Below are 26,990 nucleotides of genomic sequence, written 5' to 3' on the forward strand. Positions count from 1 at the left end.
GCGGTTCTGTTAAGTCTACTGACTCCAGTCAAGAACCGGGGCAAGGACAGAGCTCCTTGGGGATGGCCAAGTTCCTACAGAATGGCCTAAGGGACAAGTAGGGAGTCCCAATCCTAGAAGAGGGGCATCTGCAGTGTGAGACAGCAAGCCATAATTAGGTGTTTGCTTTGGCTGGAATAGTTTTGAAATTTCAGCATGAGCTTTTCGCTTGTTAAAAGGCAACGCAGGCTAAGAAGCCGAAAGCTCTACAAAGGAGTTAAATGAACGAGCTTTTCTGTTCTAGGACAGAAACAGATGATGGAGTCCAGACCTGAGGCCCGCAGTGTCCCCAGAACCATGAGGGCTGGTCTCCAGGCATCACCGAAGGATGCAGAACTGTGCTCAGACACTCACTCCTTCCTCCCCGCCGCCGCGGAGCCTGCAGTCTTGCGGTGTGGACACGGTAGGGGCCGCGCCGAGCTGACCATCACAGCTGCACCCACCAACGCTAAGAGCTCACGATTCCGAAATGGTTTTCTGGATGACAGCAACTTGGGAGCAATCGCCTGTCCTGAAACTGCATTGTGGATTTTCCCCCAAATCATGGGACTCCTGGTAACAGAAACCCACATGCTTTTGCGTGTCACTGTCCCCTACACTCCGTCCCACCCACACTTCTGGCTCCCACAGACAACTCTGTGCCCTCCTGACATGCTGCCCCTCACCAGTTTCTCAGTGATAACCGTGCCACCTTCGGACTGATAGCTGGGTTTTGCAGCTGTTACTAATGCTCGTCAGGAAAACTCACAGGATGGACACCGGTGTCCACCTGAGAGCGTATCTCACCTCTTCTCCCAATTTCCAATGTCCACCCTGACTCCACCTGTACTGTGGACGCACCCATTTCTGCCCCCCCCCCCAAGGCAAAAACAACATTAAACATGAAAGCTGTTGGAAAGACCGCATAATCTAGATAAGACATTTGTGGTTGTACCATGCTTATTATGGGAAAAAAATACCAAACTCTATAGGAAATGTGGTGAAGGAAATAACAGCCAGATATTTCTCCGAAAAGCAACCCTTCAAAAACTAAAATTACTATGGCACATTCTACACCAAGAAAAAGCCCACTGAACTCACAATTTGATGATTCATCCTTCCTCTGAGATGCAAACTACTCCTCCAAAGGCCACGGAATCTTTTGCTGTGCCCTGAGACAGGCCAGCAAAGGCCATTCTCCCCGTCATCACAGGTCTGGGCGTAGCCAGCTGCGGGAGGCGGCGGAGGCTGGCAAGGGCCACATCAGAGGCTATAGGGCAGTGGTTCCACAGGAGGGATGTGGGCCCCAAGGGACACTTGTGGTTGTCACGATGAAGGGCCGGTGGTGTTGGCATTGTGTGTATGGAGGCCAGGGACGCTGCTGACCACCTGCAGTGCTCAGCTCTGCCCCACAGCAAAGATACGGAGCAGCACTCAGGCCGGGAAACCCCCTTCCTGGGCATGACAGTGGCCACGAGGTAGGGCAAAGTGCTCTACAGATTTATTTCGAAGTGAACTAGTTTAAAAATTATTATTCAATAATGTTGTTTAACAAACAAACAAACAAACAAAAAACACTACAGTGTGCGCAAATGAGCATGGCTTCATCACAAAATCCGTATCAACACGTCCTTGGAGAAGCCCTGATGTCCCCAGACCAGGACGGAGACTAACAAGAGGCCAGCAGAAAATGAGAAAGCAAACGAGGAAAACACACAGTGCGCAGTGAGACCAGCTTCACTTCCTCCTCCGGAGTCTGCCACCCAGGACACTGCTGGAGGTTCATTCACTCTGCGTGTGACACAGGGATGATGAAAAGTCTGAAGAGACAGGACGGCTGGGTGGGGACCAACCTGTGCAGAGCAGCCCCGGGAGGACTCCTCGTCCGCATTTCACAGACGAGGTGTGAAAGGTCAGACTAAGTCACTTTGACATTAAAGCTGCACTGCCAGCTTATAAAAAGTCCTTTCGGTAGGAAAACACCCTCTTTCGGTGTTCAAGTGGAAGGACGGCTCTACTCTGTGGTTCTGAAGAAGCACAGGGTGAGGCAGCGTGCAGGGGCCACGGGGGCGGCCTCCCTCTCAGAAAGCCTCCGCCTGCCAATATGCGCTGAGCCTCTTTATTTTTCACACCTGAGAATTTGAAAAATGAAATTGTAAGTTCTAAGTAAGAGTTGGAAGGGACCAACCAGTCATCTAATGCAGAAATCCTCTCAGACTGTAAAAGGCAAAAATAATTAGGGCAGGAAATAGTGGGGAGAAAGAGGAAGTGGGGTGGGTGCTGGGGTGGGGGCATGGAAGAACATACCACCTCCCCAACTCACCCCATTAAATGCTCTCACCAACTACCCTCCGAATTCTGACTCTGGTCCAGCCGTGATAAACACGCCCCAATAACAACAATAATAACAGCTAGCATTTGTCTGAGCGCCTACGACGTACCAGTGCCCTCTCGTAGGCACTGAGCGTGATGTCACTCAGGATTCAGGCTGAGCCCTTGCGTCTTGCTCACGCCACTCCGCCGGCTCACACAGGGAAACCAGCTGTAAGGGACGCTTTTGCTGTGTGGGCTCAGCACATCTTACTCCAAACCCACCCTTACACTCCAGGGTTTTTGACATGACTGAGAGTTTACAGGAGACCTATAACAGGTCCCCTAGGGTGCTGGGCCACAATGTCACCACAGTGAGACTTCAGTTAGACACAGGGGCCATCTTCCCACTTAGCAAATAGGTTCTGAACAGGACTTTGGTTTCAATCCCTGATAAAAACCACTGAATTAATACTTGAAATAGATGAACGTTATGGTACATAAATTATAATCAATAAAACTGTTTAAAAAGAAAAAAAAAAAAAAGTTAAGAAGCGTGCATGCAGTCTGGGAGGGACTGCAGTGTGATTTTTCTCCTCATGGTGCCAGGGCAGACCCAGTAACGCCCAGCTTGGGAGGTCACAGGCCCGTGCAGGGCTGCTCCCGGCACGGAGTGTGGCACGGAGTGTTCCGAAAGCTCAGGAGACCTGGTCCAGCCCCGCATGCCCAGCGGCACCTGACAGGGGAGTCCAGCTGCTCTCCTGGGCACTGACAAGCTTGGCACAACTCCCCACAGGCAAGTGTCAGCTGGCCACTCCCACTCCCACGGGCAGACGTGTCCCCAGGGGGCAGCAGCTCTGAAGAAGCGTGTGCAGACAAATGAACCTCGCATGTGGCTGGGAGCTGCCAAGGGCAGCCCAGGTTCCAGACCCAGAAGCCTGCCTGTGCCATCCCGGGGACCCCACAGGGATTCAGCGAGCATCTGCGAGCCTTCCCCTCCGAGTGCGTGCTCTGACAGACTCCATTTGTTCTCCTGGGGCTAAATCGCTGGCAGTGTCACTGCAGGGCTACACAGGAACACGGTCAGGGAAACGTACGTGCATCGAGTGACTTACGATGCCAAAGGGCTCCCACCCAGTGGACCATTTCCCCAGGGAAGGGAGAAAAGGCAGGTGGAGAACCACACACACCTGCCACTTAGCAGTCGGGACTCAATTTACAAACTGCTCTGTCCTCAAGTTTTCTCCTATAAACTCATGTAAGAGTTCTTCTTGAGAACATTTCCATCCGCATGAAATGACCCCAATGGGCTACACACAAAACATGAAATAACCAAGGAACGCGGTGCTGGGAAGCATGACCAGGTGACCCAACTCACCCGACGGCCTGTTCGCACACGGCCTCCATGCAGCTGCCGCACCAGGGCAGCTCGCAGTTACTAGTATTTATAGCACTTCCTCAAAGGAATCCACCTTTGCATAATTCAATTTTTCTTTTTTTTTGAGAAAAGGGTATTACTCTCATACCTGGAGCACCACCAAAATGATCTGGAATCAGATATGAAACAGCTCCATGCCCCGACCAGAGTGCCACCTGCTTCCTCCCCTGATGGCCACAGCCATGTGGGCAGTTAGCGGGGACACCTCAGGGCTCTGTTGTTCTAACACAATTCGCACTTAACATATTATTAAGATAAAAACATGTGCTTTCTGCACTCCCTAAAATCATTTTGCACACAGTTCACTTAGGAAAACAGCTATCTAGTCCACACGTTGGCACACTAGGGCACTCGGCCCATTTTGGTACTGACCACGAGTTAAGAATGGTTTTTATTCAGTTTGTTTAAGAACAAAAAAGGAGAAACAGGAGCAAGACAACGGTTATTCGACAGAGACTACATGTGACCCAAAAAGCCTAAACTATGTGCTCTCTGGCCCTTTTCAGACCAGTTTGCTAAGCCCCGATCTCATCGACACCCTGATTTTACCAATGGGGCCACTGAAGTTCAAATGTGCTGAATGACTTACACGTATTTGGCTCCAAGTAACTGACGTAGTTTTACCACAGACGCCATCAGCTTAAATGCTTTCAGAACGGGACTCTGTCCAATCATTTCAGCTACACGTTAAGCATTGAGGTTAGTCTAAAGCAAAACCAAAATGTGGGGCTGCACAACTCCTCCAGCTCGTCTCTGCCCTCGCGTGTCTGAAATCACATCCTGTGCGCCCCGGGCCACACTCTGGCCTTCTCCCTCCACCGTGCCGCGCTGAGCAGGGAGCATGCCCAGCTGTCGGGAAGCACCCCACCCCCTCAGCGAGGGAGGCCTCTCCGAGGGAACAGAACTACCACAGGGTCCCGCTGTGCCCACAAACCCTCCCCTCCGCCCTCCGCTCTTGGGGGCTGGGGCTGGTCAGGGTGGCCCCTCAGGACCACAGGCTACTAACCCTTTGGGAACGGGAGCTTTAACTCACCTCAGACTACTTAATTTGAAAGTGCCATCTGTTCCCTGCAGGGGCCCTGATGGCTGTAAGCGGCAGGCAGTGCGCTTGCTGGCCGGGATGTCCGCAGCTGCTGATGTCACCTGAGGAATGTGGCAGTCCGGCCAGGCCCAGGACAATGCCTCTATTATGCCCCGCCAGCTGGACAGGGCCTGAGCCACCCAGGGCCTCGCCCGCCTCTCTCTAGTGAGCTGGAGACCTCCCCTAACAAAAATGCCCCAGGAGATTTTAGTGCTTAGTAGACGACACGCCACATTATAAACACACATACTTCCAAGTCCTCCATTTAACACAGCACAAGCTCAGCAGCTGGGATGTCGCAGACGCTGCTCAGTCTTTCACGTGTACAGAAAATCAGCAATCGACCCTCATTTTATAAATGAGAAGATGAGCTCCTCGATGTCGACGGTGCTTATCAGGGCTCCACCTGCTGATGTGGCCTCGTCCCAAACCCCTTCCACAGGGCCAGTCCCCCACTAGGACCCACCTCTGTGGCTGACCAAGCCCGACCTTGAACACAGCACGGCCTCCAGCCCGTCTCCACAGCCGTCCGTCCCACTCATATTACACAAATTCAGTTAAAACAAAAGAAAGGTCAGGATGGGGGTGGAGGCAGCAGTTTTCTGACACAACATGGAAGCTCCCTCTTCTGACCTTCCCCTGCCCTGGACTCAGCACGGAATAAAAGGCCAGGCTTCTGGCCACTCAGATCAAGCTGTTATTGATTTTGTTGAGCTAAGTACACTGGATGGAAAAAAAATGTTCCTGTGTCTCATTTTATATCTGCTCACTGATGTAATGAGGACTCACAAGACCTACCTGCCCCTGCTGTGCAACCTTGGGCAAGTCATCTACTTCTCTGTTTCAGTCCAATCATCTGAAAACGGCATAAGGATACTCACCTCACCTACACCTCCCACCCCACCCCTGCCTATTCCCCACTGTGAAGATCAAGGAATGCAGAGGCAAGACGGAGGTGAAAACATCTCAGATAAAACTGGATTCAAAATATGGAGGACAACCTACTTAACTTCTCTGAGCTTCCTGTTTTCCCCCTGCAAGATGAAGACAACAGTTATAGCTGCTGCAGAGTTTTGAGGGGCTCAATGAATGGACGTGTGCAATGTACTGGGGGCGCCTGGCGACCATGAGTGCTATACATACTCGCATGTTTGCTGTTAGCGGTAGTCGTTTCTTAACCTATGTGAAATCTTATTACTAACCACCTCGTAAAGTGTTGTGCTCTGAATGATAGCTGTGTTTTTATTACAGGTGGTATTCTGCAATTGACAAAGGACGACACAAATATACAGCTTAAAAATAAAATAAGCTTATGGTTTGATTTATTTCCACCGGTGCTAACTCAGATGGTAGAAGATTTGAGGGTAATTGCCTAGAAATGCTTATATGGACTTAAAACTATCAAAACATATTAAATACATATGAATATAAACAATAGAATTAATAGTGACTATTTTTAACCGGATTTTTACTTGTGAATATTTTAATATGCAGGTTTATGTAACGCTAACCACCACCTCCTGAGGTGGGTTGTGGGGTGGGGACCGGCAGTGGCCCTGGAACCGAGCTTGTCATTTCTGTTCAGAGAGGTGCCTCCTTTGAAAAGCAGGTCACACATGGGGCTGTCGTCCTCTCTCCCGGACGCCATCACTCCACCCAGGGGCCTTTGCGTCTCTTGGTCCCACATTTGGAATTTTACCTTTTCGTTACCAAAAAAGGACACATACAAAAACAGGGGAGAAAGGACATAAACAAAAACATAGACAAAAACAGAGGATTTCAGAAAGATGGACCGTTGGGAAGCTGGTAGTAAAGGAGAGAGTCTGGCCAACCAGATGAACTGTGAAACAAATGACACAAAGCGTTACCGGCGAGATGCTTTGTTTCACCTGGTCCACGCAGGGCGGCCCCTCCCACTTCCACTCTGAGCCCAAACGGAAAAGACTACCCAGTCGTCTGGACACTCACAAAGCCCAGTTATTTGTTTTGCCAATCTGTGTATACATTGAATAAAAATGTTTGTTTTCCATGTCCCACTTTCCGTCTCTAAAGACAAATGATTAAAGAAGAATTTCCAGGGCATTTTTTCCGCTCATGCCCTCACCCAGCTCCGCTCAGCAGCCTCACTTCCTGCCTTTTAACTCACAGTTCTGTTGGAGCATCATCCACTCTTCTTTGTTGACCTTTACGTGTACAATGCTGCTTCAAACCCTTTTTCAAAGGAAAGGTCAAAGTGAACCATCACGGGGAAAGATGCCAGAGTGCCAGTGGCCAGCGGGTACCCGCTCGCAGAGCTGAGGGCACCTGCGGGGTGTGTGGCACGGGCACCAGAAGGCGGTGGGGAGGGCGCTGCGGGGGGCCACCTGATCACACCCCTGCTCAGAGAAGCCCAACAGACCAGCTGGGACACCCCGCCCTCAGGGGCAACGCCAGGACCCTTCAGCCACATGTGCTGCATGGCCACTGCACACACGCTGTCAGGAACCGTGGGTGACAGAAAACTCTATGTGGTCCGTGCCCTACAGGGGCCTGTGGCTTAGTAGGGAGAAAGGACATACACCCCGAAATAGGGCAGATACAAACACAGGGGAGAAAAGACACAAACAAACAAAAACAGAGGATTGCAGAAAGATGGACCACTGGGAAGCCGGTGAAAAGGGAGAGAGTCTGGCCAACGAGACGAACTATTCCAGAAACGACAGGATGCGGACTGATGGCCAACTACTAGCTTGGTTTTCAGGGGGATGAAAGTGGGTGGGGAGACTGGCATTCTCTCAAGTTAGCTTCATCAGAAGGAATGGGGTTCTCAGCCAACTGCTGGCCTCTCCACAGTACCTGCAGAGCACCCCACAAAAGCAAGCACTTGGGTACCGGCGCTGGCACCTGTGGGCACCCAACCAAAATCTGCGGACTGAATGAATGAATGTTACCCTTCTCTGAGAGCTTGGCTCTGAAATTTGAAATCTTACATAATTTCTGAGAATGACAGTCTCGGGGAAGTCTCACTGTCTGGAAGGCTGTTTGCAATGTAACCAGTTTGTCAGCTGATCGCCAGAGTCTGTCCTGGCTGGGACTACACCAAGCACGTGAACAAAAACACCTGCCATTCCTCCCGAGCACGTGCTTGAGTCACAGAAAGAAAGCAGAGAAGAAAGGCGGCCACCTCCCCAGCTGAAGCAACAGCAGCTCAGGCATTTGTTTTCTGTGCCCTTTTGTGTAACAGTTGTAACTATTCTTCAGTTACCGGAGCGCTTACGCAAACAAACATCTAAGAACACCAAGATTTTCTTATACATAAAAATATTATTCAGCCCTGCACCACTTTTCCTTGATCTGTGCTGGAAGAAATCCCAGGGACACCTTATCAAAACAACGAACTTCAAAAAAAGACAAAAACCTACATTTTAAAAAGGATAGTACTGTATCCTGCCTCTAACTTAGGATAAATCCCCACTATATTTTGAATTTTTATAAAGAAACCTTTATTTGTTTTGCCACTGTGAACATTCCATTCTGCTAAAAGGACCCAAATTTAGAATTTACAAACAGATCAAGCTGGCCAAAGTAAAAGCTGTATTGAACTTTTGGATATGCTACAAGTATTACTACTCGGCATAAAACAAACATATCTGCCTCTGCTGCTAAACTTTTAGGTATTTTATAATGGAGTTAAAAGAAAAAAAGCGAGTTTAAAGTAAAAAGCTAAAAACGAGTTGATGTACAAATTAAACCAAAGGTTTTCCTTGCCAATGCCTGAAAAGTTTACATTCCACATGGAGGCTACGTTCTTAGTACGAAGTTTTTCAAACTCGGCCCAAAGGAATGTATCTCTGTCCTCACACTGGGGACACTGGTGCCAGCTCTGGTCATCTGCCACTGTCTTGCAACTTCCAAGGAAGGACCCATCGGCCTACAACTCCCTACTCCGAGCTGAAGATTTACCTCCTACTAATTTTCCCCAAACGTCATTCATGCTTAATTGAATGTTGCCTGATGCTCCTGTTAAGAGCACAAATCCATGGTACCGGCAGTCAAGAAACAGACTGCTCTGTGCAGTTAGAAAGAACCACACTACTATTTCAGATAAGACGGACTAATTCTCCAGCAGCAAGGAATCAGTTAATGCAATTAACATGGCCTTAAACCTGGGGTCAATCAGTCACATTCTGTCATTGTTTCTTGGGGTTCCCCATTCTCTCCACTTTCCAAAGGATGGCACCAACAAGACCCATTTCAGATCAAACCTATACTTCATGGAACTGCAGAACGTCAGGCTTGGAAGGAGCTGGGGGGTGGCCCTCTGAGGTCCCAAGTAAGGGGGAGATGAGGTGGAGGACACCCCGGACAGAGCACAGGAGGCTGCAGAAATTCTGCTCCAGGGGAGCTGTGTCCACCTGGGGCCGCAGCTCACTTTCCAATGACCTCAGGACAACTCGGATGGCACCCTGGGAATCACGTTCGTCCTGCTCCTCTCGGAAATGCCGAGAACGTAAGAAGTAACATCTCAGTAGAGCTCGAGCCCGGAGGACTGTGTCTGGAGAAGGTCACAGGCGACCTCTGTGAGCAGGTGTGCCTCACACAGCATTTCCAGAAAAGGAACCCAAATACCCGGCTCGGTTCCCACGCGTGTGCCAGCAACTATCGGTAGTGACATTCCCCCTGAGCCCACATCCCTTTCTCGCTTCCGCTCCCTCTGGTCATCAGTCTGTTACCAGCTGCAGAAAGCACTACTAGCTTTTCATTTATTCTAAAACATTTCAGAGTCCTGACAAGGGACAAGTTCTGACTTCCAGGGCTGGTTTATGAACCTGTGGTCCTCCCGCCATGGCCTATGGGAGCTTTAAACTGGGGTCACCTCTCTTTCTCTTGGTCTTGCCAGACCGGGCAGTCCCCAATCTTCCAGCCAACCCTCAAAAGCGAAGCTTTCTTTGGGACTGGCAGAATAGAAAGTTCCCCTCTTCTGTAACATGACACTAGTCGGGTTTCTGTCCACAGAGCAGATATTTAAGACATCTGAACCTCGGCTGTACAATTGAAGTCTTTTTTGCAAATTTGACTATTTGCCATCCTTTGTCCTCCTTTGAACCCTCGGTGAACTCGGTGGCACAGCTGACTGTGCACTGCTCAATGCGAGCGTGTTATTTTTACATACACAATCTGCACATCTAAGTAAGAACGTCCTGCCATGGTGGGGTCCTGTCACGAAGGCAATTAGCATGGGCTTGGGCAGATGACCCCTCAAGGGGGTCCAGCCCCTGAAACTGAAAGGTGCTGTTTGGCCCACCGAGTCCCCCGGCTGGTCTGCCCCAGAACGCACAGAAGCACTGAGCCTTCAACACCCCCTGGGACAGGTTCCCAACTCAGCCTGTCAATGGCAGTAAACTTTACATCAGGACTTGTTTGCCCTTTTCTCTGCATGCACACCTAGTAGCAGGTGAGGACCTTCTGCTCGCTGACACCTACGACACCACCTTTGTCTGTATCCCGCTACGTGGAAGTGCGTCTCTCAGAGGAGACAGGGAGAAGCAGGACAGGACCGCTCTGAAGGATTTTCCGAAAGAAATGTTTCTGGCAGAAGACAGCTCCTTCCGGAAGCACTGCCGTACGAGGCCTTCACCCTAAATTCAAGCTGGGCGGCTAACACAGGCTTGCCCTTCCCTTTGGCGGGGCCTGTGTATTTTGATGTGTATGGCTGGCCAGCCCTTTTGAAAGCTAACCTCTCGCAAGCTTCCTCCCGGTGAGAGTTTGGACTGAAACTTCTCAGGGCCTATCCCCACTTTACAAACCTCCGCAGGAGACGCCCCACACAGGACCCTGCTGCCAAGGGCCTGTCACCAGCCACAGGCTGGCCCTGCTTATCCCTGTCTGTGGGTAAGTACCGTGAGGCTGCCGCAGATGGGGAGAGGCCTGGTCCAAGGCTGCTCACTGTGCGGAGACGCACTGAGGACGTGCACAGCTCTGACCAGCACAGCTATTCTGGAACATTCCGAGGAGGGCTGAGAATCTGGCAGACCACACGGATGCTGGGCCCAGGGGCTCTTCCTTTTGCAGTTTCCAAGGGCCACTCTGCTCCTTCCGGTCAGTCCAGTCGCCTGCTCCATGTTTCTGGGCTAACACGCAAGTGAAAGTGAGACTTTTCAGTGAAAATCTTTGTCACGGTCCTAACACCAGGCCTTCTGTTTCTACTACATCAGATTACAACTATTCCCACTCAACGTCCATTTACATAGTCTGGACACCAAACTACACAGAGCTCTTTAGTGGATCCAAAATCATGGAACGTCACCAATTCCAGCTTTGGGACAGAAACCCAAAGCAAGTATCCTAACACAACGTCTTCCAAGTCCAAAAGCAGAAACAGAGACCCTGAATACTTGGTCTGGCCCAGGACCAGGAGCCCACAGCCAGGCCGGTGGCATGGAGGTCTCCGGACGTCCAGACCACGTCCAGCTGAGTGGGAGGTAAACCTGGGGAAACTGGAGAGGTGGGTGTGATGGGTCCCAGGAGGACCTCAGGGCCGAGCAGCAGGGGACAGAGGACGCCAGGCTCTAAGCACCCCTCATCAAGCCATGTTCACCACATCTGACTTCCCAGCACATTCAGAAACCAGCCGTACTCTACTACCACTCACCCTGCTCAGATCACCCACGAGCATGCGTGGGGGATGCTCCTTGTGCATTTTTCACACCTTAATGCCTCTTAATGTCCTCACGTGGCTGCTCTGCTGAGCAATCAGGCCACGTTCCCTTAGCTCATAGATTTCACCTCTCTGCCAGGGTGACGAGTGTTACAAGCAGCGCGGTGATTCACAGGCCCAACTGCAAAGTTTCACACACGCAAACGCTCCTCGTCGCAATGCCGGGTGAGACAAATACATACTGTGCAAGTTTCCAGAGACTGACAAAGGTAAACAAAGTGATTATAAGTTACCCTCTACATTCCTGCAAGAGGTGCCAGAAATTCAATCTAATTTTTCCAAAGAAACAATGCCATGGTGGGGTTTCATAAGTACCACACGCAGGATGCAAAATGCCACAGGCACACAGGCCAGAGTAAAGGGGAGGGCCAGTCCGCTCCACGCCGACCATGTCCTGACCCACCATCCACAGCTCCCCCTGAAAAGTCCAAACTTTGAAGAACAATATAAATGACATTTCTGCATCACTTAACGGAAAGTCTGCTAATGAGCATATGAGTGAATGAACCATAACCCAGCAAAACTAAAAATCATACACAAGTGAATGTAATAACAGTCCGTCTTCGTTGCTCCTCCCCCACCCCGTCCCCTGTGAGAAGGTACAAGAACACCATTTAGATCAAGGAATTTCAGGGGACTTCTGGACGTTTTCAGGGCGTTGGCAATAAAGCACTTGGGGAAGCAGGACCACTTCAAAGCTTTCTGAGAAACTGATCTTTGCCCCTTCTTGCTAACCTTAAATTTCCTAGCGCAAATGTGCATACCAGGCACAAAGCTTCTAACAGAAGGACAGTCAAACGCAGCCAAGTTCCTCCCTGACGATTCAAAGGCATGTCTGTCCCGTAGGCCACCGAGGCCAGTGCCTCTGGGTGCTTTAGGGGGTGGGAACCCGGTGGCCTGAGCATCCCTTTTGCTGCCTGTCCCTAAAATGTCTTCAGAACCAAACGTTAAGTAAACTACAAGCACACTTAGACTCCTACGCGCCCACCCAAACGCACGCCCTCCCTTGCTACGTAGCATCCTGGTTGAAGGTACTCAGAGCACGGGACCCTGGAACCTCGCCTCCTGCCCCACCTCGGGCATTGCCATGCCCTGTCCCCACTTAATTAGAAAGCTCCTGCTATCCACCTCTGCCATTAAAATTTCCTAAGAGAGGGCAAGTAGAACCTCTCCTGAGCCCACTTCACTCTCCTCAGCCTTCTAGAAGAATCACTGCATGTTACTTACACCTGTCCTCTACCAGCAAAGGAAATGCGCACACACACACATGCAAACACATACACGCCAACCTCAGGCATGGCACGTGCCCTTGGCAGAAACCTCCCTGAAGACTGAAGTGTAACCCTTCCCACACCAATCCCAATTACAGCGGGCATTTACTGAACACCTCCTGTGACGCAGGCAGCAGAGGGCCACGCACCTCCTGAGACAGCTTAGTGAGTCCTTGCACCTTTTATGTTGTTCCCAGGCCGGGGCTATCACTTCTCCCCAGCGTCAGGAACCCCACGCCTGCAGAACTTACTTCCCATCAGCAGCCAGCTGCAAGCAGATAACAGGCTGGTCAGAAATGAACACCCGAGTGGGCCCCACGCCCCTCCCATCCCAAGGTGCTAAGGGAAATGGGATCTGGGACAGCAATGGCTTCAGTTCTGCTGAAAAGACACCTCTTAGCATCTGCTCTACACCACGCACTGCTCCGGGTACAGAAGCCACACAAATGCACCCTGGCCGTCCGCAGGGAACATGCCATCCCACGTGTGGCCCAGGGCTCCCTCGATTCAGCGGTTTTATAGATGGCTGCTATCTCAAGAGATCCAGGGAGCTGGTTAGAAATGCCCCCACACCCACTGGCCAGCCCTGCAGTTCCGGGGGCCCCCAGGGGAGGGTGTGATGGCCTAGGTAGTTTAAAGACACCTGACATTTGACTTGAGGATTTGAAAGGTTCTGTTACATTATGCAAATTATTGAACTTACAGACCACTGAAATGTACTCCTTTCCTCTATCCTTAACGCCTGTGCCTGTCGCCCATCTGTCCGACCACACGTGTACACCTACCTACATGCTCACTGGTTACTGATAACGGAGACAGTGAGAACCAAGAGTCCAAGCACGAAGTTGTCCCGTACGCACAACACAATGGAAATGTCTCGCTGGGGGTGGAACGTTTCCAGAAACTAAGCACTACATGGTTAGTCGTGTTGCTGGGCTTACACTCTTACTTTCACTGGGGCACAGTCTGCATGTGTAGGTGCAGGCCTTTGGTGAGGTGTAGACCTAGCAGGAATTTTCAAGGAGCCCTTCCCATGCCTGGACCTGTAACAAGGTCCTGTTGGCTCCAGGCAGCCTAGCAGCAGGGCGATTCCAGGACGGAGACAGGGACGAGAACTACAATTTCTGAGTCAGCCACTCATTTGAATTTGGGTCAGGGCTGCTTGAGTGTAGAGGGAAAGTTCCTTCCCTACTGGCTCCTAGTGCACCTCCAGGGCAAGTGGTATTCCATCCCTACATAGCCACACATCTAGCTGGTAAGAGACCCCTGCTGGGGCCTGCAGGGGAGACGGGTGTCAGAAGCAGCAAAACTAGGAAGCTCCACACCTCCCACCAACTCAAAGGCTCCCTCCCAGGTGCTCAGCAAGAACCCTCAAGGCAGGACAGGTAACCGGCAGCCAGAGCAACAGGAAAGTGCCGGATGAGTGTGGGCTGAGCTCCAGGCACAGCCCCCACGGGAACCCGCCCAAAGAATCCAGGCTGGCAAAGCCCTCGCCTGGACTCCCCAGACCACACACCTGAGAGGCTCCTTCCCTAATTAGGACTGAATCTGAGCACAAATTACATGTGCTAATTTCCCCAAATTCTGATAGTATCAAACCCTGAGACCAGCTGCCACTCTTCCCACTGCAGTCCAGATTACTCACAGAAGACGGAATGGTCTTGCCTCATGTCTCCCAAGACTGCCCTCTGGGAGAAAGGCATGTCTTCCAACAAGTTTAAAAAACAACACAAAACAAACAAGCTGCTAGAGATTTGAGGTTATAGGTTTGTGGGGGACGTGTTATGTAATCGCAATGACAGATTACCCCCCATTCCCCAGAATGCTAAGGTGGGTAACAGCACCAAGTGCAGTCCACGAGGGTTCTCTTCACAACTAACAATGGTGGTGGTGACATTTGTACTGTAAGGACAAACGTTTAAGAGTATAAATTAACTACTCTTAATTCTTATAATAAATTTATTTTTATCAAGAAGTACAGTAAATAAAAGATGTTCACAAGAAACAAGGACAGAGGTTTGTACATTGTTTCAATAAACGAGGCAGTTTATCTTGTCCTAGTTTTGTTATGTCCCTGGGCTCTCGTTCTGTAGAATCGATTCCCTTTATTTAGAATTGTTCTAAGAATTATACACATGGACTTGTTAAAGAATATTTATTTTCCAAGCAAAACAAAAAAAAAAGCCATCCAAACACTTCTCAAGCAAGATTTAAATGTATATAAAATCCATTCAACCTTCCAAGGAGAACTATTTAATGCTATGATTGCTGTTGCTAATATTAAGTTTTCAATACTGTCACACAAATTAGAGTGAGAGTCCCCAAATTAATATTTCTGTAAGAGTACCTTTTCTCCCTCTTCTTCCCACAAATCCTTAACTCTGAGAGAGAAGGCTCGTCTCTCAAATCACACTGAATACAAGAAACTCAAAAGGAGTCAGAGCGCGGAAACTCACAAACGTGTGGCCCACTCTGAAAAGTCATGTGCAGCCTAACGAGGCCGATTTCACAACACCAGCGCGGGAAGCCGCTGAGGACAGAGCTGCCCGGGCTGCTTCAGCACAAACCACACCAGGCGCTCGCACAGCTGTCACCTGCACCCCTGCTTGCCTTCTTGGGAACCATTATGAAGAATAATGGCCACCTCGGTCAGAAACCCTCAAATCATCACAAAAAGAAACCTCTCCCCTCTCCCCAACTGTCTTTGTCCCCTCCATCCACTCCCCCAGCAAACATGACCTTCAGGACACAAGTTGGGGGCAGGTGGGTAGCCACCATGCCTGAGCTGCAAGTGGCCACCAGGACTTTTTGTCACTCAACAGAAAAGAATCAAAATGATCAGAGGACAAGAATGAGTCCTATTTCACGAAAATTTTCATTTTAATCTCCATAAGAATATGATGTCCCTGTGTGTGTGCTTCCTCACAGTGTAAATTTATTTTTTATTGTAGATTGCAGCCAAAGAAGTTTGAAAGCCACCCCCTCAGGAGAACCAGCCCGAGACAGGGCTTCCCCAAGGCTGGGCTTCCAGAGCCCCGTGCTGGGGGCACGATGGAGAGGCTGCTCTGAGCCCTGAGCACCTGTGTCCTTCTGAAGGAGCAACAAAGTGACCTCCCCAGGGAGAAGGATGGGCGGCTGCGACAGTCATCCTCCCAGCACAAAATCAAAGACAGGGCCGTTTTCAAAGCTAAGCTACAGCGCAGGTAAGAATGAGACGCTGCGTTGGGAAAGAACTTCATACACATGAGGAACTGGGACAAGGCCCAGCCAATATCTTCGTAGGACTGATGCCCAAAGATGAGAAACCTGGGCAAATCAGGCAAAACCTCTGCACAAGAGAACGGGACAAGCTGGTCCAACGGGACATGAGCTGCAGAGTACGTGAGAAGTTCAAATTGTTCCCCATCTGTGGAAGCACCTAATAATCAAGCCAGGAAAAACTTAACATTCGACACTGATTTTAACGGGACTGGATTATTCCAAAAATAGCAACATCAAAGTGACTCAGTCACGGTGTGATCTGGACCAAAGCACAAAAGGTGAAACATATCTGTACCAAGAAACAAAATAAACCCCAAATTCAGATACCAGGGAAGAATTACAATAGGAATTTAAAATAATTTCTGGTACTTTCCAACTGCCATAATACTACCCTTTAGCTCAAAGACCTTCCTCTTTTGAAATATATTGTTGTTTTACTATTTGTGAAAATATTTATTCAACAAATATTTGTTGAACACTATTTTAGGAGCTACATGCACAGCAGTGAAGAAAACAAAGTCCAACTTAGGAGTGTTTCCTTTCTGTGCCAATACATATACCTCACTGAGATAACGCTCGGTATGGAAAATTACATCCTGATTTGTTTTCACTTTTAACAGTAAAGCTTTTCCCATAAGATCAAATGTTCTTTGAAAACATCATTTTTATTAGCTACCTAATATTCCATCATGGATGGTGTAATAATTTATCAAAAAGACAGAAAAAAAAAACACACAAAAGAGAGACAGAGTTAAATATAACACATTAGACCTAGACTGAGGACCTTGAGGGGGAAAGGAAAGGGAACTAGAATCTCACCCACTCAGACTCCAGCAGCTTAAGCAGTCACACCTCCAGCGTGTGCCACCGTGAGTTCTAATTCGTGACTCTCCCTTTATAAGCCCCAATCCCTCTTTGATCCGAGAGAACATTGTCTGCACAGAACAATTTCAATTTCCCCTCTTTTCAGGAAAGGAAATGCTTGCACTTCAAAGGGTCTCTTTGAAGAGCAGCCCTGCCCCCCTGGTGCATCCAGGTTAGGGTTCCGTGGCCCCAGTGGGGTGTGCACAGTCTGGGCAGCTGCCACCTTAGTCCCTCTCAAGGCCAGCTCCTGCAGGGGGAAGGTCCGGTGCAGGAGAAGAAAAAACAAACACGGGGAAAAATACTTGAGGCTTTGATCACCACCTTCACAGGCCAGTTTTCACACACAATGGAGATTCACAGCTCAGGGAAACTGAGGTACAGACTGGGAGCTGTGGACAATGCCATAGCAACTTCTAAGAACAAAACTGTTCCAGAAACCAGACTCACTCAGCGAAGACCCCTTCCAGGCCAGGAAAAAGCGGAGCCCCCCGTTACTGCAGGTGACGATGAAGGGGACGCCTGGTACATGACAGGCAGAAGGAGAGCCACACTTCGTCCAGTTCTGAAACCTTCTCCTAGGAACTTTTTTTGAGCAGGACAGTCACTAACAAAGAGCAAAATTCACCATTTAGAATGTCGCCTCTTCTTTCCCCACTGGCCCACTGGTAGGGGGCCAAGAGGGTCAACAAAGGTGGTGGTAAATAACCACCGCGTCCCTGCATGAGCCCAAGCTGCGATCCCGCCCAGGGCCCCGGGCCCGTCCTTGCCCTCTGCTAAGTCTAGGAAGCCAGGGGTACAGAGCAGACATGTGAGGACCTGCACCCTGCTTCCCAGGCCTTGAACAAGTCCTGGCTATTCAATCGCGGTCCCCACCCTTCCCCACCGAGGTGGTTCGGTGCACACGCTCCGGCGGTGCGCAGGGCGCGGAGCGCGGCGGGCTCGGCCTGCAGCCGGGACTCGCTCTAGGCCGCCCGGGGGTGCGGCTGCAGTCCCCGCGCCGAGGTCACGTGAGCCCGGCTCTGCCAATCACCTTTCGCAAGCTCTCCACCTGGCCAAGTGTGAAGCCTTTGACCGGAAATTGTGGATGGTCTTTCTTTTCTCCTTCTCTTACTTTTCAAATTTATTACAATACGAGGTATGATCAAAAACAGTGAATGTTTAAATTTTAAAAAAAATATTACAGTAAAAGACACATTGCCATTAATCCCCCTCAGAATACTCTCCCTCGCTGCGAACACACTTATCCCATCATTCCTGCCACTTTCTGAAGCAGTTCTGGAAGTCCTCTTTCCTGAGTGTCTTTAATTTGCTGTTATGGCTGCCTCCATGTCCTGAATCAATGCAAAATGTTTACCTTTCATGGTCACTTCGACTTTGGGGAAGAGCCAGAAGTCACACAGTGCCAGATCCGGGGAATAAGGTGGATGAGGACACACTGTAATGTTTTTACTTGACAGAAATTGCTGTACCAGAAGCGATGTGTGACACAGAGAGTTGTCATGATGAAGGATGATTTAGGGCACACTTTAAAACACACCTTCTCTCAACTGTAGCTCACACCTGACTGCACCGAACAAGGTGAAACTTGCCACACACTGTTCCTAAGGTTCCACACACCGCTGCCAGTACTGACGATCCCTGCCTTTCCGTTGGATGGCACTCGGCAGCACCAGTCACCGAATTTTTTTATCACACCTCATAAGCATTCTAAGTTTTAGAAAATTTTTTTTCTTAAAAAGCCTTATGAGATAGAAAATTAGACCATAGTACATTCCTTAGAAAGATCTACTGAAAAGAAATAAATTATATCTATCTATCTATCTATCTATCTATCTATCTATCTATCTGTACACATATACCAGGGGTGCCAAAAAAAATGTATACATGTTTTAAGAGATGTTATCTATGCTCAAGCAGTAGCTCGTCATAATCAAAAGTGTCTGGACGCTGATGGTAACCACTTTGAGCATCTCTTGTAATTGCAGAAGTCAAACGTGATTTGTATTCATCTTTTGTTATCAGTATATAATATTATAATTATATACACACATACATGGTGCCAAAAAAATATATGTATACACATTTTAAGAAAGGAAAAAACTGTATTGATTGTAATACTCAGTATATACCGGTAACAAACGATGAATACAAGTCACGTTTGACTTCTGCAATTACAAGAGGTGCTCAAAGTGGTTACCATCAGCATCCAGACACTTCTGATTATGGCGAACCACGGCTTGAGCAACACTGACCAAAGTGTCCACTTGTATGCATTTTTTGGCACCCCTGGTATGTACACATATGGCTGATAAAGGACGTCTGGACAACTAAAAGTTGACTACAGATTGTGGACTAGATTACAATGTGGACTCGAGGTAACTGTCCTAATTTTGCTACCACACTGTGGGGAAGTTAGAGAGAATCCTTATTCTTTGGAGATGCACACGGAAGTGCGTCGGGATAAATGAAAAGACATGGTGTCTTCAACATACCCTCTAATGGTTCAGGAAAAGTGCATATATGTGTGTGTAGATAGATCAAACAATCGATCAATGGAATGAAAGAAAATAATGTGAAAACGGGTGAATTTGAGAAGAAGGATCCACATGAATTCCTTGTACTACTCCTACAATTTTTCCTTCAGTTTGAAATGTCACCCAAAAGAAAGCTGAAAAAGAAAGGGAAAAAAGGAGCAAGGCAGGAAGGGGTGGGGAAGTTTTTCCCACTTACCTGTCAGCACCTATGGCTGCACCTGTCCGGGAGTCGCCCCAGGACAGATGGGCCAGACACTCTGTACGTCAAGTGTCTATGGAGACACTTCCCCCCTCACCACCCTGCAGAAACCACAAGGGGAAGGTCTGGGGGCATGACCGCTACTGACACAGGGCTGCCCCCAGGCACAGTTGACTAGGTGGGGACAAATGGAACAGGGCACCCCTGCGGCCTAGGCAGGAAGGCCCCCATCCAGCCCACCCTGGGGATGTGAATGTCAAACTATTGATCCAGCCCATCACACACTCCCGCTCTAGCCAGTGCCCAGCACCGCGTAGCCACTGCGCAGCACCGCTGTCCCAGGGACACTGTGTCCCAGCTGTGCCAGGAGCCTAACGCTCTGCTCCTGGGGCTGAGGCAGGAAAGACCTGCGTTCAAAGGCTGCAGAGACAAATCAGGGAAAACCGAGAAAAAAGCAGGGTGCTGTCCAGCGGGGGAGCAGCTGGCTCCTGCACCTCCCAGATGCACTCAGAAACGAAGGGGGGCATGGGGCCAGCATCTCCAGGTCCTCGTGCTGAAACCGGCGCACCTGGCTCCAGCCCATGCACAGGGCATGCAGCACACGTTCCCTAGGAGGCTGACGCCCACAGCCCTGCAGCACTGGTGGGGAGGACTCTGGAGCCAGGCCCCTGCTTCAAAGCCTTGCTCTGCCTGTCCTGCCCACCTGTGTGCCTGCGGGCAGCTTACATCACGTAAGTGCCTGTTTCCCCACTCACCAAAACAGCAGTGGGGAGGTGGTAAGAGTTAAATGGAAACATAAAATGGGTCCTAAGTAAGCGCTTGGGATTCTTGGTCCTAGCCGGCCCCAGGGCGCTCCTTCCTTCCCCATTTGGGCGCTAGACTCTGCTCCATGGTACCTGGTAGGCAATCAGAAGATTCGAGAACCAGAACACCTGCGTGCCAGCCTCACACGATCAGGCCAGCGTCTTCATCGTAGGAAGGAAGGTGACAGTTACAAACGTGTGCAGAGATACCTGTCAGATGGGGCTTTGCTCCCCTCCTCACCGCTGCCCCCAGGGAATATACCCCCACCTGCACCCCAAGGGGCAAGGGGATTGACATTTCCACCTCCAGGAAGGGAGGAAAACAGGTGGGAAACAGAGACGGCTCCAGGTTTTGGGCTTTGGTTTTTAAACCCAAAGCCCTCGGGGTAATTTGGAAAAATTTGGGGGGATCAGGATAACTGTGATGAGGGCAGACACCCACCAGAGAACACAAACTCACACACACTCACATACACACACGTGCACATGCAGTCACACACAGGCAAGAGCTAAGATGGGGTTCCGGAGCCCCACCCCAAGGTGTGTAGGTTTGAGACCTAAGGGAACCTGACCCCCACACCCAGGGAGACACCTGACCCCCCGAGAGAGTGGCTTCACGGTCATCCCACAGTCAGAGCCAGCACAGCCCCAGACTGGGGATCCTCCCCCGTGTCTCCATCCCCATCGCGGCAAAAGAGCCACAGAGCGCCCTCCATGAGGTGAGCTGTGAAAGGTCCGTGGTAAAGAGAGCCCTCAGATCGAAAGGGTAAAAGGGCACAGGAACTGGGGCCACATCCACAGATGCTGGACAGGGCTCAGCAGATGCCTCAGAGGCTCAGTGTCCCCCCAGCACCTCAGCACTACGTCACATCCTGCAACGCAAACACAACTTCAAGGAAAGGGGACTACATTTTAACACCTTGGCAGAATGGGGTAGCCAGACAAAATTGTTATAAAAATTATTCTTCTCCACACCTACATCAAAGAGCTTTCTTTCCCGTGTGATAGCTAACATTTATATTTGGCACTTAGAATGTGCCAGAAGTTGTGTTAAGTGCATAACTTGGATTACACCTCATTTAAATCCTCTCCTATAAAGAAAGCACTAGAAGCCAATTATTATGCAAGGAATATGGAAAAGAACTTAAATGTGGCTCAGAAATACCTTAGAACAGGCACTCACCCTGTAAGTGGGGCCACTCTGGGAGCTCAGCTTTCTGCAAGACGGGCCTGTGGCATCTCCTCTGGCCCCACGTGCCCGGCCCGGGGGCCGCTCAGACTGGCCACATGGAGCAGGGCTACTCCGGGCAGCCTGCCCAGCACTGCCGGATGGTCTCTAGGACGCAGAGCTCGCTGTGCCTGCGGCACGTAGGGGGAGTGGAGGACCGACTCCTGAACAAACGGGACATGTAGTTCTCTCAGTCAAGAACCTCATGTGAACGAAGCTTGTGAAGCAAGCACTAGAGCGGGAACAGGGAACGTTAAGGAAACAAAACGGCCCATGCCGTCTGTGCCTACACAAAAGGAAGGGAACAGCTGGTGCAGGAACCAACTCAGCCCTACTCAGGGAAGGCATGCTCTTCCTACCTTCTCCAGGTAAAACCACCTCACCTGTAGAGGTTTCCCTGAGCCTGACTGCTGGTTGCCATCATCACAACAGTAGGCTGACAACAGAAAGAACTTATTTTGTGAAAGAAATCTAAATTGATCGATTCTTTACTCTTTATTATTTTATTCTTTCAAAGAATCCTACGGACTTCATGTCCATCAGCTTTATGATTATGAGGCTGAGAGAGAGACGGCTTCCCCAGTCTACAGAAGCAGCGGGTCTGCAAGGTTCAGAAGGTCTCAACGGCTTTCTGGAGGCTGTGCACAGAGAAGGCAGCAAAGCCAGGACTCCAGAAGGCAAAGGTGGCACTGTCCCCAGCACCAGTACCACCTGCCGTTGGCTCCTAGAAGCAGCATCCATCGTGCAGCCTCGCAGGCGCCCTGGGGCTGCAAAGGTCTCTCACCACACAGCTCCAACGCGAGTTCACGCAGCTCGTGCAGCCAGTGCACACCTGCTGCTAATACCCAGGGGAAAGCCAAACGGGAGCACGCCCACCCCGCGGCCACTGCCGGGTGTCCGAAGCACTGCCTCAAAGGGAAATGACCATATTTAGTTGTCTACCAAATTGTTTGACCAGTCTGCTGCCTGTCCTTCTAGCAGATTCCCACGTGGCAGATGCACTAATCCTCCCATGATAAATTACGCCTCCCTTTGAACTGCACAGGTAATTATTTTCAAAGCTGCTCTGGAGTTGAGGGTGGGAGGCTATGAAGAAAGAGCGATCCCTTAAGGTTGCCACAAGGCTGACAGTCTGCCACTGAAGACAGTACAACTACATTCCTTGACTGGAAGAGACCTAAACCCTTGGGGTAGATGGGACCATGGCCTGGGATCCAATACCAGTGGCCTGAGGCCCAAGAAACCCCTGGAAGGCAGGTGTCCTGAAGGCCCAAGAATGAAAAGGCAGACACACGCCATGGCTTTAGAACCCCAAGTGGCATCATGTCTCCATCCTGACAATGGGACCAAGCCATGACCAAGCTGCCCACTGAAGGTGGCAGGAGAGCACAGAGAGGGTACCAGGAGATGGTCAGGTCAGGTGTGAGGAGGCAAGAAGGCTTGGTGAGAAGGATGCCACCAATCCAGGGCAGTCACGCACCTGGGAAGGCCCCCACAAGGGTAGCACTCGTTCAGCCCTGTCCCTTGACAATGAAACTGGCAGTTGTGACTGCCCCACGTTCTTCCCTCAGCATCCCCCATCTCCCTAATGTGATAAGTCCACTCCACCTGGAATCATAGTGGACCATGTTCACATCTCACATAGACTCCACTGGCCAATCCTGTTGAGTCTACCTTTAAAATCTACAGGTGGAGCAGAATTCAACCATCTCACATGTCTACCATGTCCACCCCAGTGCACGCTGCCCTCATCTCTCACCCAAATCACATATGGTCACACTCCCCAGTGTAGAAATAACCTGGAGTTGGGTTTTATTTCAGAATTAGTCTCTGAACTGGTCTCCGTTTCTACGAGGCGTGATCAGAAAATACGGTGACTGCTGCTGCCGAGTGCCATCCAATGGAAAGGCAGGGATCTTCAATAAGGGAAAAAGCAGGTCGAACCTTAGCAACAGTGTGTGACAAGTTTCGACTTGTTCGGTGCAGTCAGGTGTGGGCTGTGGTTGATGGAAGGTGTGTTTTATAGTGTGTTATAAATCATGGATCATGAACAACGAACGCATTTACATGAAATGGGCAAACCGTTTCATCCTCCATCATGACAATGTTCTGTGTCACACATCGCTTCTGGTATGGTAATTTCTGTCAAATAAAAACATCATGGTGTGTCCTCATCCACCTTATTCCCCAGATCTGGCACCGTATGACTTCTGTCTCTTTCCCAAAGTCAAAATGACCATGAAAGGTAAACGTTTTAAATCAATTCAGGATATCAAGGCAGCCACGACAGCACAACAAGAGACACTCACGAAAGAGGACTTCCAGAACTGCTTCAGAAAGTGGCAAGAAGATGGGATAAGTATGTTCAAAGCAGTAGGGAGTACTTTGAAGAGGATTAATGGCAATGTATCTTTTACTGTTAACCTTTTTTTAAATTTAAACATTCACCATATTTTTTTATCAGACCTCGTATGCCTGCCCCTCTTCCATCTCTTTTGTACGCGGCCTTAAAAGTTATCCTTAAAGCTACGAGACAGCCTCCGATGGTTCCTCTCCCTCATGCAAAGTGAAAGCAAAGTCCTTGTGGCCTATGGGATCTGCCCTGACTGGAAGCCACGGTGGGAAGAGGGCCCCCAGGCATCAAGAAGCTAATCACACAGAAAAACACTAGGGCCCCACCCCTGCCTAGCATCAGGACCAAGAGCGAGTGGAACGATGGACAGCTCAGGAGGTGCCTCTGGCCCTGAGGACTCCAGGATTAGAGGAAAATGTTTGCCTCCATAACAAGGACACACTTATGTCTGTTTCAAATTTCTCCCTGGGATTAATAAACTAATACTTCCACATACATAATTAATAACGAAAAGGGATTAATTCAACTACACATACTGCTGGGCCCTGCAACGTAATTACATATTTCTATTGGCCTTAGTAGAAAGAAACTAGACTAGAACAATCAATAAAACGTGTACTTAATCCCATCAAGGAATGGAAACTTCTACTAAATATAATTAACACGTGTCTCAGAAGTCAAGCTCCCCAAGGTCAGCAATCTTTGTCCTTTAAGCCTTTTTTTCCCTCTGAGGCAACAAATTATAATACATAAGAGCACCCATGTTGCTCAAACCCAGATTCAAACAGAATACATTTCTGATCTATTTAGTCTTGTCCTGTTTTAGTCACAACTCATTTGACACCTTTTAAATTTTGTGTATCATGATTAAACATGATTTTAATATACTAAACCTTTAAAAACTATTTTAATCCATTGTTGACTTTATCTCCTAAATGTCTATTCTGAATTTATGACTTAAGACCTATTGTTTTAATTACAGAAGGGTGTGTTCATATAAAAATGATAATTTCCGGCGATTAAATGGATAATTTCCACCCAGACCAACTGAAAATATCAGGGGAATAACTGTATCATGGTTTCCTATTACATGAATCAAACAGAAAAGGCAAGAAATGTTAAGGTAAATCCTAAATAAATTATAATTCAAATTAAACACAATTAGGAAATTCAGCCAGAGGCCAACATACACAGTTCTGGTAAAATTTTAAAGAGCACGTTTTTAGGGAAACACACCTGGAACTGAAATCCATCTCCTCTTACAACTACGTGTGGAATAAACCCAACGCCAGGTTACTTCTACATGAGGACGTGACCACGCCTGACCCTGGCTATGGGCGAGTGTAGTTTTCTTCCACAAGGCCCATGCTGGCAGTCCTAGTCTTGCTCACACAAGTCAAACACAATTCCTGGCTGGTTCCCACACACATTGAAAAGGGGAAGGCGCTAGAAGCACTGCTAGGGCAGTGCCACGACTCTGTGTACACAGGTTCTTGAGGGCTGCCCGACCTGCTGGCCTGGAAAGTTTCTACTACGCAAAAAGGAACACACTGAGAATACGTGGTCTTTAGAAAACTGGAAACACTTCCTCCCGCTTCAAACCCTCAGGAAGGCTTGAAGAACTCAGCCTCTTCAGCCCACTTCGGGTCACAAGGAAGCCCACCCAGGGGGAACTTCCCGAAAAAACCATGGGGCCCTAGCTGAAGGGTGTGGGTCCAGGAGAGAAGAGAGGTGGGCGCAGCGGGCAGGGGTAAGCAGCGCTGTCCGCAGCCAGCCACCCACCGTGGGGCCGCGTGGCCGGCTCGGCCCCCGGATGACACATCGTGGAACTCGTGGCGGGGTGGGGTGCTGTGCCCCGCGCCGTTTACCGTAAGGTCGCCGGACGTTCCTGTGGACCCCGCCCCCTGCCCACAAACCACCGGAGCGTCCCCGCGCACGGTCCCCGGCTAGATGGCGGGCCGGCCCCGCCGCGCCAGGTGGCCCACGCTCACTCACGCGGTGTTGCATCATTCACCACGCCGCGCCTTAGGGAACCAAAATGGACTCCGGTGACGGGGACGGCCGCATGGGTACCGGCCGCGCACAGCCGGGCCGCCCCGCCCTCGCCACCCCGTGGGGCCAGCGCTGCCCTCCCACGCAGCCCCGGGGTCCCCTCAAGGTGACCCGGACCCGGGCGGCTGCCCTAGATCGGCGGGGCCGGGCACTCACCGAGCCGGCGGGCGGCGGGATGCAGGCAGGACCACGGCTGGATGGATGGGGGCGCGGGGGGCCGGGGTGGAGCTGCCGTGGTTTCGCGCGCGCGCCCGCCCGCCAGTGAACACCCGCTCACACCTGCCCGCGCTGACTGAATGGAGCTTGGCGGGCGGTTAAGGGCCAGCGCGGGGTTTCGTCAGCAGCGAGCCCGCGCCCGCCCCTTGGCGTCACGCACCTGGCCACCAATGGGAGCGCGCGCGGGGCGGGACGACAGCGCTTCGCGCGCCCTGGTGTTGGTCTTGGGATTCCCTCGCGGGCGGCGCCTCCTGAGCTGCTGCGGTCGCCCCATCTGCTTGTTGCAATGTCTCTGCCAGTCGGTGCTTGTAGCACGACCCCATCCTGCGGCCCCTCAGCCCCGACCGCGGGCTGGGACGAGGGCTGCAGGATGGACCATGCCCAACACCGACCGGCGGGCCCAAGGAGCTGACACCAGTTGTCCTTTTCCAAAAGTCAAAGATTTGAGGGGCACTTGAAGGACTTTAAAAAAATTATAACACATCACTTTTTGTCATTGGATTATTGTATTGCTATTCCTTTGCTTTTAATAAATAATTTATCCTTTCCTGTTGTCGGGAAGGGTCCCGAAGCCTGCATCTGCTAGTAGGTGCCCCGGCCAGTAGGCCCAGCATGCCTGGCCGGCGGGGCTAGTCAAGGGACTTACTTCCAGAGTCACCGTCCCA

General features: G+C 50.2%; 1 protein-coding gene across 5 annotated transcripts in view; it reads right to left on the reverse strand.

Moving 5' to 3' along the window:
* Window positions 1-26,439, reverse strand: part of SLC7A1 (solute carrier family 7 member 1) — a 64,539-nt gene extending 38,100 nt beyond the window's left edge. For 2 of the 5 annotated variants that reach the window (XM_019736545.2, XM_019736541.2), the window contains exon 1: window positions 26,266-26,439. The gene's annotated coding sequence lies outside the window, so the exon portion shown is untranslated. Of the gene's footprint in view, window positions 1-4,799; window positions 4,933-10,726; window positions 10,958-16,895; window positions 16,940-26,265 lie in introns of those variants that run through there. The other 3 variants (XM_019736542.2, XM_019736543.2, XM_019736544.2) reach the window with 3 other exon arrangements.
* Window positions 26,440-26,990: the final 551 nt, after the last annotated feature.

Source organism: Rhinolophus sinicus, linkage group LG04, assembly GCF_036562045.2.
Source record: "Rhinolophus sinicus isolate RSC01 linkage group LG04, ASM3656204v1, whole genome shotgun sequence".
Classification (NCBI taxonomy): Eukaryota; Metazoa; Chordata; class Mammalia; order Chiroptera; family Rhinolophidae; genus Rhinolophus; species Rhinolophus sinicus.